The 10,826-nt window shown below is 52.3% G+C and overlaps 1 long non-coding RNA gene across 1 annotated transcript in view; it reads right to left on the bottom strand.

Annotated features, from left to right (window-relative positions):
- Window positions 1-552: 552 nt before the first annotated feature.
- LOC131836109 (uncharacterized) overlaps window positions 553-10,826 on the bottom strand; it is a 54,894-nt gene continuing 44,620 nt past the window's right edge. Inside the window, exons 3-4 of the long non-coding RNA XR_009355516.1 lie at window positions 6,257-6,683; window positions 553-3,761 (exon numbers count right to left, since the gene is read on the bottom strand). This is a non-coding gene — a long non-coding RNA (uncharacterized LOC131836109). The remainder of the gene's footprint in view (window positions 3,762-6,256; window positions 6,684-10,826) is intronic.

The following is a 10,826-nucleotide window of genomic DNA, read 5'->3' as shown; positions in this document are numbered from 1 at the left end:
CCTGTGATGGTTGATAAAAACTACAGAGAAGGGTGCAGCGTACAAATAGGACCTCTCTCTTCCTCATGGGCTTTAGGGAAGGCTTCATATTGGTGGTAGAGCCTCAATATGGGAAGGAAGCTGGCTGGGAGGGAAGGTATTCTTGACCTGGAGGTGGGGAAGGGGCGGGGGTGGGGGCGAAATAGGCAAAGCTAAGGAGGCTGGAAAGGTCAGTGTCTTTTTAGGGAATGGTGAGAAATACAGCTGGACAGTCGGGATTCACTGAAGTCTTTTGATCTGTAGTGCGAGGCATCTAGATGGAACCTCAGGAGGCCCATCAAGTCTGGCTGTATATGATGGGGTTAAATTGGTGAGGACACAGTTGAGGCTGTTTGATGGGAGAGGGCAGAAGTGAAAAGGAAAGGAGCGGTGACCATACACAACCATGTGCAATGGGCGCCACTGAGTCAAGCTTCTGAGAATGCCTAGCTGGGTACTCATTTTTATAATTAGGGAACCTGGAGACCACCAGGGCCCCTGGGTGCGCAGTTGGATAAGAAGGAAGATAGGCTCTTTAAGAATAAAATATGGCCTCTGGGAGGCTGTTTATTAGGAAGAGAAGATTCTGCTTCAGGCTCCATGCCAGGTCAGCAGGGCAACGCAACTCGGGCTCCCCATTGTGTCCTCATTCTTCTGCTTCCTTAGTGAGGTGGACCAGGTGGGGGTCCACAGGGCCCTGGGGGGTGGTTCCCCCCAGGACCGTGTCCTGGGCCATGGCCAGGGGGGTGCCCACAGGGCTCTTGGGGGTGGTTTCCCCCAGGACCATGTCCTGGGCCATGGCCAGGGGGGTGCCCACAGGGCTCTTGGGGGTGGTTTCCCCCAGGACAGTGCCCTGGGCCATTGCCACCACCATGGCAGTGCCCCTGTGGAAAACCAAATGAACAATGTTAGAGTCAGGGGTCAGCGGCAGTCTTGCCTGAGATCAACTTCCCTCTTCTTCCCCCCTCCCCTCCACCTTCTGTCATGGAGGATTCTGGATTCCTGGACACTAGCAGGGGATGGTGGTGGAGGGCTGGGAGACAGGGTCAGCAAGTGATGAAGCCAGAGCACTAAGCAGACAAAAGGGGAAGAACCTAGATTCATTGGTTTCCATTCCTTGAGCCAAGAAATGACTCCTACTCCTTGGACCTTGGTTTATTTCTATAGCTAAGGAGCAGAATGATCTCATCTCCCTTTTCTCACCCAGGAACCCTTACAGAGTCATTGGAGATTTTGCCCAACTGGAAACTGCAGGCTGACTACTCACAAGTGAGGGTGTGCTGGGGGTGGCTCTAAGGGAGCTCCCTGAGGGCCAGGAGCAAGGAGGAGACAAGAGGCAGGGTTAACAGTGATGCAGGAGCCCTGGGGGGTGGTGAGAGGGAGGGTAGCTGGAGGGTGGGAGGAGAACAAAAGCAGGAGGTGGCAGGTGAGGATATGTCCGTTCTCTATACAGTGTTTTTATGTGTCTCTGTGTGTGTGTGTAGGTGCAAGGGGATGTGCTCTATTTACATGCAAAGAGTTATGTCTGTGTGCCTGTGCACAGGTGGGCCCCACCCCATGCACAGGTACACAGATTGAGGCACGCATACCTGCTGTGCCCCCAGATACACGCATGTAGGCGCACGTGTGTGCATGTGTATATGTGACAGTGGGAGCGTGCGTGAGCCCCTGCCTGTCCCTGAGCAGGTGCTAGACTCAAGAAACCAGGAAGAATAAAAATAGTAAAATCAAGGCTGTATTGCCTCAGCCAGCAGAGGCCGGAAAGAGTGTGGCTTAACCTTCTGTCTTTGCTGGAACAATTCCTGAGGCCCCAATGCCAGAGGAGTTTCTTTGCCTCTTGCCACAGGCCCAGGGAAGAGAACGGAGACACCAGGTACCTTGCTCCCGGTGCTGGGGCACTGGGGACCTGGAGCCCTGAGGGAGCAGGGGTGGGGCTATGGCCCTAGCCCTGTTGGCTTCTGCCCCCTAAGCCCCAGTGAGGGCTTGGCATGGGAAAAGTAGAGGTAGGCTCTAGGGCTGGGGGGCGGGGGGTGCTTCCCTTGACCATGTCAGAGCAGCCCCTTCCTCATCTAGCCTCAGTGATGCCTGCAAACAACCACTTCCCACCCCGCCTGCCTTTCCTTCTATGAATCTCCTTGGGGTGGGGCCAGTTCCAGGCCTAGGAGCCCCATCTGCTGGTGGGAACCCATGGGGGGAGGTGGGTAGGCAGCCTCCTTTCTCCAGCAGAGGCAGGTCACTGGAGCCCTGCAGTGTGGTTGGGGTTTGGGAGCAAGCCAGCCATCCAGGGAGGCTGTGGGGGTAGCCAGGAAAGCAGAGAAGCATGAAACAGGCGGGGAAACAGCAGGAGAGAAGCTGAGACAGGGAGGGGATGTGAGGAAGCGGGAGAGACAGATGGGAAAACAGGAGAGGCGCTGAGGAGAAGGCTGCAGCGGGCTGGGGGTGGAGGAGCACTGTGGTGCCCCTGCCTGCCCGCCCATGGGGCTGATGGCCAAGCCTGCTCCGCACTCTTCATTTCAGGAAGGTCATGGCTACTCCCTGAAGGTCAAGGGAGGGGGCTGGAGGTCTGGAGGACATGGCAGTGGGGAGGAGCAAGGGAGATGGCTGGAGAGCTTTCTTACCTTTGGATCTGTGGGAGAGGAAAGGAGAAAAAGAAGTAGCTTTGGTCATTTGGTTTTGTGGCCACCAAACTGCCCCACCCTCATTGCCAAGCCCCGCAAAGGCTCCTCAGAACTGGTCACTTGCCTAACCATCATTCCTTCTCTCAACAACAGATACAGATAATTGGAAGTCAGTACGAAGCTCTGTTGTGTATCCCTGTTTGCTGGAGAGCTGACGGAGTCCTCCAGGGTGGGGTGAAGTCAGGGGACATGGGTTCTCATCCCCAGCCTGCCGGCTGTCTGCCCTCTCAACCTTGGCCAAATTCCGTGACACAAAGGGAGGTACTCCACAGTGGCAAATCCTGACTCTTCTGCTTACACCTCCAGATGGTCCCCACTCTGCCTCCCCAGTCCACCTCCTCCCACAAATCTGACTTTTTCTGACCCAGTCTCTGCTTAGAACCTCAGGTGTTCATGTGTTCCTGCTTCTGATCTTCTGGCCCCAGCTCTTAGCCTTTGCTTGTGGCTCCTGCCTCTTGGATAGCTTTTTCGCTCTGTTCTGTGTGCCTTCCTGCAGAAAGTATGCTTCTACTGGGCCATCCTGCCACTCTACTTGCCCACAGTGGGTGGGGGGGGGGCTCAATCTGCAACAACCAATCTGGGTGGTCCAGAGCCTTTTGAAGTGCTCCATTGGTGGGAATCATCTGCTTGGGGAGACTGGAATTTCTTGAGGACCAGGATAGTCCTTTGTTCCTTTTGAGGGGAGCCAAGGGCACAGCTGCCAAGAGCGGAGTTCTGGGCTCCAGACCTTGTATCCCCACAATCTCATCCTGAGCATGGCCCCTAGTTTCCCATGTGTACGGTGGGAGAAGCACCTGTCTGCTTTACTCCTGAGGGCTAGTGAGATGAAGGCTGTATGAGCATGTCTCCTAAACTCTGAAGGGTTCTACAAGATGTAAGAGATTGTTTTCCTCTTAGAACCCTCCACCACCTTCACACACACATACGTTCTCGGCATGCATAGATATGGCTGACGGCCTCTGCTCTTACCTGTCTCCTTCCTTCTTCACCCCACAGCCTCCCAGCCACAGCACTTACCTGGATCCATCTTTATCCGCCAAGTACAGGGAGTGACAAAAGGAACACCTGTGGTTCAACAGGTCAAGTTTAGTTGGCTGTAATCTAAATCTCACTCTCTCCTTCTTCTCTCACCCCACCCCCGTGGGGATGTATACACACAGCTCCTTCAAGGGAGAAAAATGCTCCCTCTGGCTTAGCTTGGTACCCAGTATGGAGCTGGGCACAGAGTAGGTGCCAGGCATGGGTGGTGAATGCACACAGTGGGTTCACCCCATGGAGGGTACACAGAGACATAAAAGTATCATATACTGTCCCCTGAACAGCACACCCTCACACTTGACCCCAGAACCACCCCCAGACTCCCAGTCATGTATTAACTCAATTCCACTTGGTCAATGTCAGTCATGTTCTTCATTCACGTGTGCCTACCATGGGCTGGGCCATGGTACCCAGTCCCTATAGATTCTTGCCCCCATGTAGACAACTGGCATAAAGGTGGGAGAGGGAGGCTTGAAGTCAGAGCAGGGAAGAGCAGGCTGGGGTTATCAGGGCCTCTGCAGGACTCAGCACAAAGGAATGGAAAGCCTTCCAGCACCCTAGCTGCTTGTTCCTACCTCCTCCCACCAGGACGTTGAATGCTGGTGGGAGGCTTGGGGTCTGAGCCAGTTTGTCGTTCTCCAATGAGTATACTCTCATTGGAGGGAACTATTGATATGCTCTGGTACCAAGGCTGGCTTTGTCTCGCTTGGAGCTGGAACATCGGTCACAATGCACAACCCCAGAATGGACCCTATGCACACACAATACATTCATTTTTTTCTGACCCCAAGTCAGACTCTAGTATATGATGAAAGGACCAAACACCTGACATCAGGGCACTCTGGTACCCATATGGTTGCTAAACATGCAAACACACACACACACACACACACACACACACACGCACATCCTCACGCACGCATATCCCTAAGAGCCCCAACCCTTTGCACCTCTCGAGTCACCCGTTTTTGTTGCCTTCTACTTGTACCACAAATGTTCAGTTGCGTTTAGCCTCTGAGCTATGTCCATGGTCCTTCCTGACCCTTGAACCTTCCCCTAGTGAGTAATGAGTCTGGAAGAGATCCGTGAGGCTGGGGTGAGGTAAGGGGGTGATCAAGAGAAGCTTAGGACTAAATTAGGTTGGAAGGAGAAAAAATCCAAGCCTGTTAAAAAATGGGAGGCAGATCTGAATAGACATTTTCCCAAAGAAGATGTGCAGATGGTCAACGGGTACATGAAAAGATGCTCAATATCAAATCAAATGCAAATCAAAACTACAATGAGCTATCACCTCACACTTGTCAGTATCAAAAAGATAAGAAATAACAAGTGTTGGTGAGGATGTGGAGAGAAGGAAACTGTCATGCGCTTTTGGTACAAATGTGACCTGGTGCAGCCACTATGGAAAACAGCATGGAGGTTCCTCTAAAAATTAAAAACAGAACTACCATGGGATCTAGACATTCCAGTTCTGGGTATTTATTCAAAGAAACTGATGATATGGATTGGAAAAGATGTGTGCACCCCGAGGTTCATTGCAGCATTACTTAGAGTAGCCAGACATGAAGGCAACTAAGTGTCCTTCAGTGGATGAACAGAGAAAACATGGTACATGTATACAGTGTTCTATTACTCAGCCATGAAAAAGAAGGAAATTTTGCCACTTGCAACAACTTGGGTGGACCTTGAGAGCATTATGCTAAGTGAAATAAGTCAGAGACAAATACCATATGCTCTCACTTATATGTGGAATCTAAAAAAAAAAAAAAAACCCAAATCTCCTCAAAAGCGCCCTAGCTAATAGACACAGAAAACTGACTGGTGTTTGGTGGTCAGTGGGTGGAGGTGCAAAATGGGTGTCAAAAGGTAAAAACTGGGATGCCTGGGTGGTTCAGTTGGTTAAGCGTCTGCCTTTGTCTCAGGTCCTGATCTCAAGGTCACGTGACTGACCTAATCAACCTACATCAGGCTCCCTGCTCAGCGGGGAACCTGCTTCTCTCTCCCCCCTCCCCCATTGTGCTCTCTGTCAGATAAATACAATCTTTTTTTAAAAAAGTATAAACTGCTGTGCACCTGAAACAAATATTTTTGTCAATTAAACCTCAATTAGAAAAAACAAGATGAGACTTGGACTTTTCTCTCCCCAGTTCAGGCCAAGGAGCTTGAAGGAGAGGAGTTGGCAGGCAGGTTCCTCTGAAAAGGATCCCCGCACACTTGACTTCCCTGCAGCCCCCTCAGAGAGACCATTCTGCCTGGCACCACAGCAGAGGTACCCGGGCTAGTCCTAGGGTGGGCGCCTATGCAGATACACAGACACATGGCCCACAGACCCACACTCTGCTCCTGAGCGACACAGACCGTCACTCACAGATGTACAAGGCCCACACAAGCAGAAACAGAGGCACGGATACCAATTCGATACACATGCGCACGTACTCAGAGAAAGCACGACCAGACAGACCCACAACACACTTGCAAAGAGAGCCCCTCCTGTCCACCGTCCACAGTCAGCAGAGCCTTACCTGAGAGTACAGAGCCAGGAGCTGCAGGAAGTCTGAGGCTCTGTCTGTCCTCAGGTGTATTTGTATAGGGTGGGGAGGGGCTTGATGAATCAGGTACACCAGGAGAGTCATGGGCAGAGGGTGTGGAGGAATGAGGGAGGATGGGCTAATTTTTCTCAGGGCAAAGAGCAGCCAGAAGCTTGATAGTTGAAGATGTGGGTGGGGAGCATTTGGGGAGGGGGAGCAGGTGAAGGGGTTGGGGAACAACCCTTTACCCCATCAGTCTGGTAAGGAGGCGCCATAGAAGCCATAGAACCAATCAGTGTCTCAAACCTCAGCAACTCTTGGGCTTCCAGTGCTGGGTGAAACTGAAGCCCGCTAACCCTCTAAATCTTCAGTTAGACAAAAGGGCTCAGTTGGCCCCTTTCAATCCAGGAGATCAAGAACCCTGAAAAATCAGAAGCATGCAAGATAAAGCAGAGAAGTTAAAACGGCCACTGTTGCCAGGCCTCCTGGTAAAGAGCCTGGATGGACTGGCTGCACCTGAGCTGCATTTAATTAGTTTTTTAAAAAGTAACATATCCGATTAAAAAAAAAAAAAAAAAGTAACGTACTGGAGAGAAATGAAAACCGGTCCTCAGGAAGGATTTTACTTGAATGTATAGCTGAAATTGGAAACTGAAAATTTCTCAGATGTCTATCAATAGGCCAAGTGGATAAACTTGTGGACCATGTTTATGGAATGGACCAACACTCGACAATAAGAAGGAATGAGCTGCGAACGTGCGCCAAAACATGCCTGCATCTCAAAATCACTGTGCAGAGTGAAGGAAGCAAGAAATGTATGGTTATGTCTAGAAAAGTCTAAAATTTTATAAAATTCTATAATGTGAACTAACGCCAGCAGATCAGTGGTTGCCTAGGGACAGTGGGGGTAGGAATTGGGAGGAGGTAGAAGAAGCCCTTAGAGGGGCCTGGGTAGCTCACTCAGTTAAGCGACTTGGTGAGATCTCAAGATCATAAGATGGAGCCCCCCATGGGGGCCTGCCGGTAGCACAGAGTCTTGGTTGGGACTTTCTCTCCCTCTGAACCTCCCCCCTGAGCAAGCGCTTGCGCATGCGCGCTCTCTCAAATAAATAAATCTTTAAAAAAAAAAAAAAAAAGAAGCCATTAGAAGGGACAGGAGGACACTCTGGGGTTTGATGGATATGTTCATTATCTTGATTGTGGTGATGGTTTCACGGAGTATACACATGGCACGTAACAAACTGCATAATTTGTGCAGTTTATGGTATGTCAATTTGGTCTCTGTTAAGAGCTGTAAAAACAGAAGTAACATAGCCACATCAGAAAATGATTCGAGGGGCACCCGGGTGGCTCAGTTGGTTACTCTTGATCTCGGCTCAAGTCATGATCTCACAGTCTTGAGAACAAGCCCCAGGGCAGGCTCTGCCCTCAACGAGGAGCTCTCCGGCTGCCCCCCCCCCCACCACGCATGCGCACTCTTTCTCATCAATACGTAAATCTTAAAAAATTAAAAAAAGAAAATGGTTTGAAAAATAGAGAGAAGGAAAAAAGTGATTCTCCTTTATTTCCATGGTGGACAGGAAATTATTCCTGTATCATGTGCTTTTGCACTATCAAAAAACTATACAAGTTCTCGGAGAAAGGTGTTATTATTTCTCCCTTCTTTATAGATAAAAGAAGCCAGGACTCAGAGAAGTTAAGAAACTTGCCTGAGGTCACCCAGCCAATGTGTATTTAGTCCCAGTCAGGAACCCCGGACCTGGAGCCTCAGCCTCTTTTCCTTAACCTTGCCTTTCCTTTCAGGAATGCTCTTTAGGAAAATTCCAGCCTGCTCTGGTAACTTTGTGGGCAAAGGGCTTTGGGTCATGAGGGCATCAGGGCATCAGGACACAGAGGCAGCCCAAGTCCCAGGAAGCTGACAGAGGTGTGGTGCCTGCAGCTTCCCACCCTCCAGCCCACACCACGGGAATGGCACCACCGGCATCCACCCATGTCCCTGGCCTCTGCAGCCCTGAGCCCTGTAAGCCCCCCTCTTCTGGGAAACCTCCTTTCCCCCCTCGGGGCCCTGGTGGCAAGATTCCCCACCCCCACCCCCAGCCTTTGGAAGGAGGCTGAAGGGAGAAGAAGGTCTGCATCCTCAGGGACCCCCAAAGGGGGCAGTGGGGCTGTAGGACTGAGGAGTGCCATGGGGTCCCAATGCCCTGGGCTCCAGGTTCCTGTCTCACCATCTCCGGAGTCAGGGTCTGAACTTGGTTCTGAGTCCTACAGGCAGGTTGTGGGAGACAAGGAGGCTTTGGGCAGAGCAGGTGGACCTGTGTTGATGGGGTGGACAGAGAAGCTAGGACAGATGTGGTGGCTGTGGCCGGGGAGGGGCGGGATGGGGGCAGTTCCTGCAGCAGGTGATGATGCCCATAGCAGTGGTGCACACTGCAGGGTGAATTTACTAGAGAGTATGATGTGTGTGGACTCTCCCCTGCCCAAACTTAAGATGTGGGTGAGCAGAGCCTCAACCATGGGTGTGTCCCCTCTTTCCCTGGGGACAATGCCTTAGAGATGGTGAAAGCTCACCTCGTGCTTGGACTTACTGTCTGGCTGAGAGAGGTGGTCTTCCCTGCCAGAAAGTCATGAGTGGAGAAGATCAGGGGTCAGTCTCTGTGACCCCCAACCCCTGTCAGCAGAGCCTGCTAGCAAGGCGCCGCCCTGCTCCTGGGCTGCACTGTGAGTCAGGGAGGGAGGCCGGAGAGCCAGGCATCTTTACACAGTACTGGGTGGATGGGTTTCTCATGGCAACAGGGCAAAGGTGGCTGGTCCTGGGCGTGGGCTGGAGAGAGTGGGCAGGGCTGAACATCAGCCTCCGTGAGGCAGCATAGGTGCTATGGGGACCCCCCACCTCACCACAGAGCCTACTGGGCGAGACACTCACACTGACCTCTAAAAAGAAGCTAACAACTCCTGCCCTAGTTAATATACACATTTCAAAGATGGATGAGACCAAATGACATCACAGGTATAAGGCCATTGGCAGGGTTGTATGTAAGTGAATGGTGTTCCATTTTTTTTTTTTTTTTTTAGAGAGAGAGAAAGCACGTTCTCCCCCATCCCCCACCCCCAACATACGTGCATCATGGCTGGGGAGAGGCAGAAGGAGGGGGGAGAGAGAATCTTAAGCAGGCTCCACGCCCAGCTCAGAGCCCAACACGGGGCTCATTCTCATGACCCTGAGATCGTGACCTGAGCTGAAATCAAGAGTTGGATGCTTAACCGACTGAGCCACCCAGGTGCACCGGCACGGTGTTATTATTATCAGTATTAGCACCGACAACCTACTGACTTCCTGGCCTCATCATTCCTGCCCTGTCTCACACTGGGATCTTCCTGCCAGATATGTCACCATTTTTGGTTTCTTGGCATCACTGAATATTTTACAAAGAGGCTCTGGAGACATTCCTTCTCTGGCCCAGCCTCTTGTTATACCCTCCTTCCCCCTAAGGTGACCAAACATCCGGGTTTGCCTAGGGCTGAGTGTGTTCTGGACGTAGGAATTTCAGTGCTCCGAAGGGATCAGTTCCAGGCAAGCCAGGACAATTGGTCACCCTACTTCTCTCCCCGCCCTGAGGCTGCTTCCTCTTCCCTGTGGTGACCACGGTGTCCCAGGCACATTCTCTCTTTTCACATGGGTTGTTCTTTCCTGTCTTGAAGCCGCCAGGCTCGGTGATGCCACCTGCAGAGAGGGTATGCTCCCCTCTCGGGAGTGGGGCCCCCCTCAGCCATTCCAAAGGCCCCTCCATCTTCTCAGTGGGACAGGACAGTTCTCTACAATCCCTCTGCCTTCTGTTGGGCTTCTGTCCTTCTTTCTACCACTCAAAACCCTGCCAGGCTTTTCCCCTATGCCTGGAGGGTATGACTCCACCCACCTCTCACCTCCCTGTGGTGAGCAGCTCATGGAGTATAGAGCATGCCTGTCCCATGCCAGCCTTCCAGCCTCTCAGTCTGCTCCAAGGAAAGAGCCCTCTTGCTGCATGCGGGCAAACCGGGGCTACTCCCCACATCCATGAGGACCCCCAGGCCTGAGTCCTTGATGCCTTGGTTCTTCCCCTCTCCACCTTGCCCACCCCCATGAGGCCTCGTGAGGGCCCCCTGCTCACTCTTCCCTGGATCCCCACTGCTCTGCCTGACCCAGAACCCTCCCTCCAGGATCTGAACACACCCTTCCGTGTGTGCTATTGCCACTTCCCACGAGGCTTTATGGAACGACCTCTCCCGACCATCTCCTTGCTGAGTCCTGCTCAACCCCTTGAAGCTCAGCTGGGAAATTCCTTGGTTGGGTTAGTTTGAGCCCTATTGGGCCCTGGCCTCAGGCTAGTGCAGACTGGCGTTGGCAAGTGCCTCGAAGGTGGAGTCTGGGTCCCTGCCTCTTGGGTCCCTCATCTCCGCCAGGGAAAGCACCCAGTAGGTGCCGCATTAATGTTGCAGGCAAGCGCTTGACAAGGCAGCCCTCAGCTTCTGGTTGCAGGCAACTCCAGGCCGGGGGTGGGGGGCAGCAGGAGTGGGTCCTGGGAAAACA

This window comes from Mustela lutreola, chromosome 7 (genome assembly GCF_030435805.1).
Source record: "Mustela lutreola isolate mMusLut2 chromosome 7, mMusLut2.pri, whole genome shotgun sequence".
Lineage (NCBI taxonomy): Eukaryota > Metazoa > Chordata > Mammalia > Carnivora > Mustelidae > Mustela > Mustela lutreola.
The sequence above is the reverse complement of the archived record's forward strand: the minus strand, read 5'-3'. Positions and strand labels throughout refer to the sequence as shown.